Source organism: Arachis ipaensis, chromosome B5 (assembly GCF_059453495.1).
Source record: "Arachis ipaensis isolate K30076 ecotype BB chromosome B5, ASM5945349v1, whole genome shotgun sequence".
NCBI classification, from domain to species: domain Eukaryota; kingdom Viridiplantae; phylum Streptophyta; class Magnoliopsida; order Fabales; family Fabaceae; genus Arachis; species Arachis ipaensis.
In genome coordinates, this window is record NC_142440.1 from 124,596,683 (window position 1) to 124,603,485 (window position 6,803).

Here is a 6,803-nt window from a genome sequence, read left to right on the forward strand (position 1 = left end):
CAGTGCCCTGTCACGGCACGGCTAATCGTCTGGAGGCATCACCCTTGTCAATGGCTTCATCTTATCCTCTCAGTGAAAATGATCAACGCACCCTGTCACGGCACGGCTATTCATCTGTCGGTTCTCGATCATGCTGGAATAGGATTTACTATCCTTTTGCGTCTGTCACTAACGCCCAGCAATTGCGAGTTTGAAGCTCGTCACAGTCATTCAATCATTGAATCCTACTCGGAATACCATAGACAAGGTTTAGACTTTCCGGACTCTCATGAATGCCGCCATCATTCCAGCTTACACCACGAAGATTCTGATTAAGAGATCTAAGAGATATTCATTCTAGCTTAATTCATGTAGAACGGGAGTGTTTGTCAGGCATGTGTTCATAGGGGAGGATGGTGATGAGCGTCACACATAATCATCACCTCCATCACGTTCTTGGGTGCGAATGGATATCTTAGAAGCGAAATAAGATGAATTGAATAGAAAACAGTAGTACTTTGCATTAATCTTTGAGGAACAACAGAGCTCCACACCTTAATCTATGGAGTGCAGAAACTCTACCGTTGAAAATACATAAGTGGAGGTCCAGGCATGGCCGAGATGGCCAGCCCCTCTGATCTAAGATAGCATAGGACTGATCAAAGATATCAAATACAATAGTAAAAGGTCCTATTTATAGTAAACTAGCTACTAGGGTTTACATGAGTAAGTAATTGATGCATAAATCCATTTCCGGGGCCCACTTGGTGTGTGCTTGGGCTGAGCTTGAGTGTTGCACGTATAGAGGTCATTTGTGGAGTTGAACACCAGTTTTTGTGCCATTTCTGGCGTTCAACTCTGGTTTTGGCTCCTTTTCTGGCGCTGGACGCCAGATATGGGCAGAAAGCTGGCGTTGAATGCCAGTTTACGTCGTCTATTCTTGGCCAAAGTATAAACTATTATATATTGCTGGAAAGCCTTGGATGTCTACTTTCCAACGCAATTGGAAGCGCGCCATTTTGAGTTCTGTAGCTCCAGCAAAATCCATTTTGAGTGCAGGGAGGTCAGAATCCAACAGCATCAGCAGTCCTTCTTCAACCTCTGAATCTGATTTTTGCTCAAGTCCCTCAATTTCAGCCAGAAAATACCTGAAATCACAGAAAAACACACAAACTCATAGTAAAGTCCAGAAATATGAATTTAACATAAAAACTAATGAAAACATCCCTAAAAGTAGCTGAATCCTACTAAAAACATACTAAAAACTATGCCAAAAAGCGTATAAATTATCCGCTCATCACAACACCAAACTTAAATTGTTGCTTGTCCCCAAGCAACTGAAAATCAAGTAGGATAAAAAGAAGAGAATATACTATAAATTCCAAACTATCAATGAAACATAGCTCCAATCAGATGAGCGGGACTTATAGCTTTTTGCCTCTTGAATAGTTTTGGCATCTCACTCTATCCATTGAGGTTCAGAATGATTGGCATCTAAAGGAACTCAGATTTCAGATAGTGTTATTGATTCTCCTAGTTCAGTATGATGATTCTTGAACACAGCTTCTTTATGAGTCTTGGCCGTGGCCCTAAGCACTTTATTTTCCAGTATTACCACCGGATACATAAATGCCACAGACACATAATTGGGTGAACCTTTTCAGATTGTGACTCAGCTTTGCTAAAGTCCTCAATTAGAGGTGTCCAGGGTTCTTAAGCACACTCTTTTTTTTGCTTTGGACCTTGACTTTAACCGCTCAGTCTCAAGTTTTCACTTGACACCTACACGCCACAAGCACATGATTAGGGACAGCTTGGTTTAGCCGCTTAGGCCAGGATTTTATTCCTTTAGGCCCTCCTATCCACTGATGCTCAAAGCCTTGGGATCCTTTTTATTTGCCCTTGCCTTTTGGTTTTAAGGGTTATTGGCTTTTTGCTCTTGCCTCTTGGTTTTAAGAGCTTTGGCTTTTTCTGCTTGCTTTTTCTCTCTATTTTTTTTCGCCTATATTTTTTTTTCTGCAAGTTTTGTTCTTTGCTGCTTTTTCTTGCTTCAAGAATCATTTTTATGATTTTTTAGATTATCAAATAACATGTCTCCTAGTCATCATTCTTTCAAGAACCAACATATTTAACATTCTTAAACAACAACTTCAAAAGACATATGCACTGTTCAAGCATTCATTCAGAAAACAAGAAGCATTGTCACCACATCAATATAATTAAACTAAGTTCAAGGATAAATTTGAAACTCATGTACTTCTTGTTCTTTTGAATTAAAACATTTTTCATTTAAGAGAGGTGATGGATTCATAGGACATTCATAACTTTAAGATAAAGTTACTAACCACTAATGATCATGTAATGAAGACACAAACATAGATAAGCACCATAACATAGAAAACGAAAAATAGAAGAAATAAGAGCAAGGAATGAATCCACCTTAGTGATGATGGCGTTTCAATGATGTTCTTGAGCTCTTCTATGTCTCTTCCTTGCCTTTGTGGCTTGATTCCTAGTGATTTTTGGTATTTCTATCCTCAGTTGCTTCCAATAATTATGTGGAGGGAAGTGCATCTCCTGAGGTATCTCAGGGATTTCTTGATTTGCAGCCACATGTTCTACCACTGAGCTATAGATCCTTTACATAATTGTTTTACCACACCAAACTTAGAATGTTGCTCGCCCTCGAGCAAAAGAAGAAGGAATAGATGAAGAAGAGGATGTGGAAAAAAAAACTAGGATTATGAGGAGATAAGGTGGGGATCTTGTGAGGTCCACAGATCCTGAGATGATCCTGTGGTGTCCACAGATCCTGAGGTGTCAAAGATTTACATCCCTGCACCCATTAGGCATGCAAAATGCCCTTGCACACAACTCTGGGCATTCAGCGCCAGGTTGGTGGCCATTTTGGGCGTTCAATGCCCATTTGTATGCCATTTCTGGCGTTGAACGCCAGAACCATGCCTGTTCTGGCGTTCAGCGCCCAGAAGATGCCCATTTTGGCCGTTCAGCGCCAGAACCATGCTCTGTTCTAGCGTTTGAACGCCAGGCAGATGCTCCTCCAGGGTGTGATTTTTCTTCTGCTATTTTTGATTCCGTTTTCAATTTTTTTGTTTATTTTGTGACTCCACATGATCATTAACCTAAGAAAACATGAAAAATAAAGATAATAGAATTAGATAAATAAACATTGGGTTGCCTCCCAACAAGTGCTTCTTTAATGTCAATAGCTTGACAGAGGGCTCTCATGGAGCCTCACAGATATGCAGAGCTTTGTTGAGACTCCTCAACACCAAACTTAGAGTTTGGATATGGCCTCCCAACACCAAACTTAGAGTTTGACTGTGGGGGCTTTGGTTGACTCTGCTTTAAGAGAAGCTTTTTATGCTTCCTCTCCATGGATGCAGAGAGAGATCCTTGAGTTGTAAACACAAGGTTGTCCTCATTCAATTGAAGGACTAGTTCTCCTCTGTCCACATCAATCACAGCTCTTGCTGTGGCTAGGAAAGGTCTTCCTAGGATGATGGATTCATCCTCTTCCTTTCCAGTATCCAAGACTATGAAATCAGTAGGGATGTAAAGGCCCTCAACCTTTACTAGCACGTCCTCTACCTGTCCATAAGCCTATTTTCTTGAATTGTCTGCCATCTCTAATGAGATTCTAGCAGCTTGTACCCCATAGATTCCCAGTTTCTCTATTACAGAGAGGGGCATGAGGTTTATACCTGAACCAAGGTCACACAGAGCCTTAAAGATCATGGTGCCTATGGTGCAAGGTAACATGAACTTTCCAGGATCCTGTTTCTTCTGAGGCAATCTCAGTTGATCCAGATCACTTAGTTCATTGGTGAACAAGGGAGGTTCAACTTCCCAAGTATCAATGCCAAATAACTTGGCATTCAGCTTCATGATTGCACCAAGAAACTTGGCAGTTTGCTCTTCAGTGACATCCTCATTCTTTTCAGAAGAGGAATACTCATCAGAGCTCATGAATGGCATAAGGAGGTTCAATGGAATCTCTATGGTCTCTAGATGAGCCTCAGAGTCCTTTGGTTCCTCAGAGGGAAGCTCCTTATTGATTACTAGACATCCCAGGAGGTCTTCCTCCTTAGGATTCACGTCCTCCTCTCCCTCATTGGGTTCGGCCATTTTGCTTATGTCAATGGCCTTGCACTCTCCTTTTGGATTCTCTTCTGTATTGCTTGGGAGAGTACTAGGAGGGATTTCAGTGATCTTTTTACTCAGCTGGCCCACTTGTGCTTCCAAATTTCTAATGGAAGACCTTGTTTCATTCATGAAACTTACAGTGGCCTTAGACAGATCAGAGACTAAGTTTGCTAAATTAGAAGTAATTTGTTCAGAGTTCTCTGACTGTTGCTGAGTTAATGATGGAAAAGGCTTGCTATTGCTAAACCTGTTTCTTCCACCATTATTAAAGCCTTGTTGAGGCTTTTGATCCTTCCATGAGAAATTTGGATGATTTCTCCATGATGGATTATAGATGTTTCCATAAGGTTCACCTAAGTAATTTATCTCTGCTATTGCAGGGTTTTCAGGATCAGAAGCTTCTTCTTCAGAAGATGCCTCTTGAGTACTGTTGGATGCAGCTTGCATTCCATTCAGACTATGAGAAATCATATTGATTTGCTGAGTCAATATTTTATTCTGAGCCAATATGGCATTCAGAGTATCAATCTCAAGAACTCCCTTCTTCATAGGCGTCCCATTATTCACAGGATTCCTCTCAGAAGTGTACATGAACTGGTTGTTAGCAACCATGTCAATGAGTTCTTGAGCTTCTGCAGGCGTTTTCTTTAGGTGTATGGATCCACCTGCAGAGGTATCCAATGACATCTTAGCTAAGTCAGACAGACCATCATAGAAGATATCCAGGATGGTCCATTCTGAAAGTATGTCAGTAGGACACTTTTTGGTCAGTCCTTTGTATCTCTCCCAAGCTTCATAGAGGGATTCACCTTCTTTCTGTCTGAAGGTCTGAGCGTCCACTCTAATCTTACTAAGCTTTTGGGGAGGAAAGAACTTGGCTAAGAAAGCCTTGACCAGCTTATCCCATGAGTTCAGGCTATCCTTAGGTTGAGAATCCAACCAGAGTCTAGCTCTGTCTCTTACAGTAAAAGGGAAAAGCATGAGCCTGTAGACTTCAGGATCTACTCCATTAGTCTTTACAGTATCACATATCTGCAAGAATTCAGTTAAGAACTGAAAAGGATCTTCAGATGGAAGTCCATGAAACTTGCAGTTCTGCTGCATCAGAGAAACTAATTGAGGTTTCAGCTCAAAGTTGTTTGCTCCAATGGTAGGAATGGAGATGCTTCTTCCATGTAAATTGGAATTTGGTGCAGTAAAGTCACCAAGCATTCTCCTTGCATTGTTGTTGGGTTCGGCTGCCATCTCCTTTACTTGTTCGAAATTTTCAATCAAGTTATCTCTGGATTGTTGTAATTTAGCTTCTCTTAGTTTCCTTTTCAGAGTCCTTTCAGGTTCTGGATCAGCTTCAACAAGAATGCCTTTTTCTCTGTCCCTGCTCATAAGAAAGAGAAGAAAACAAGAACAGAAGAGGAATCCTCTATGTCACAGTAAAGAGGTTCCTTATTGTTAGTAGAAGAAAAGAATAAGAAATTCGAACACAGATAGAAGAGGGGGTTCGAATTTGGTGATGATGTGAGGAAGAGATGTTAGTTAATGAATGAATAAATAGAATAAGATAAGAGAGAAGGAGAGAATTTTCGAAAATTATTTTTGAAAAAGAGTTAGTGATTTTCGAAAATAGTTTTTGAAAAAGGTTAGTAATTTTCGAAAATTCAAATAAAGAATAAAATAATTAGTTTAATTAAAAAGAAATTTTTTTGAAAAAGGGGGAAGATATTTTCGAAAATTAGAGAGAGAGAGAGTTAGTTAGGTAGTTTTGAAAAAGATAAGAAACAAACAAAAAGTTAGTTAGTTAGTTGAAACAAATTTTGAAAATCAATTTTGAAAAGATGAGATAAGAAGTTAGAAGAGATATTTTGAAATCAAATTTTGAAAAAGATAAGATAAGAAGATATTTTTGAAAAAGATGTGATTGAAATTATTTTTGAAAAAGATTTGATTTTTAAAATCACAATTAATGACTTGATTCACAAGAAATCACAAGATATGATTCTAGAACTTAAAGTTTGAATCTTTCTTAACAAGCAAGTAACAAACTTGAAATTTTTGAATCAAAACATTAATTGTTATTGTTATTTTCGAAAATTTGATATAAAAATAAGAAAAAGATTTTTGAAAAATATTTTTGAAATTTTCGAAAATAACTAAGAAAAAATGAAAAAGATTTGATTTTTGAAAAAGATTTTGAAAAAGATAGGATTTTTAAAATGAAAATTTCATTTGACTCATAAAAACAACTTGATTTTAAAATTTTTTGAAAAAGTCAAATCTAATTTTTGAAATTTTAAGAGAGAAAAAGGGAAAGATATTTTTTTGATTTTTGAATTTTTATGATGAAAGAGGAAAACATGAAAATTATGCAATGCATGAACTTTTTAGATCAAAACATGTGATGAATGCAAGAATGCTATGAATGTCAAGATGAACACCAAGAACACTATGAATGTCAAGATGAACATCAAAGACACAATTTTGAAAAATCTTTAATGCAAGGAAAACATGCAAGACACCAAACTTAGAATTCTTTAATGCTTAGACACTAAGAATTCAAGAATGCATATGAAAAACACCATATAACACAAAACAAAAAATCATCAAGATCAAACAAGAAGACTTACCAAGAACAACTTGAAGATCATGAAGAACACTATGAA

At 38.0% G+C, this 6,803-nt stretch overlaps 1 non-coding gene across 1 annotated transcript; it reads left to right on the forward strand.

Moving 5' to 3' along the window:
- Positions 1-4,886: 4,886 nt before the first annotated feature.
- LOC148565673 (small nucleolar RNA R71) lies at positions 4,887-4,995 on the forward strand. The gene has a single exon (XR_015885045.1). It is a non-coding gene; the product is annotated as a small nucleolar RNA R71 (small nucleolar RNA).
- The last annotated feature ends 1,808 nt before the right edge of the window (positions 4,996-6,803 follow it).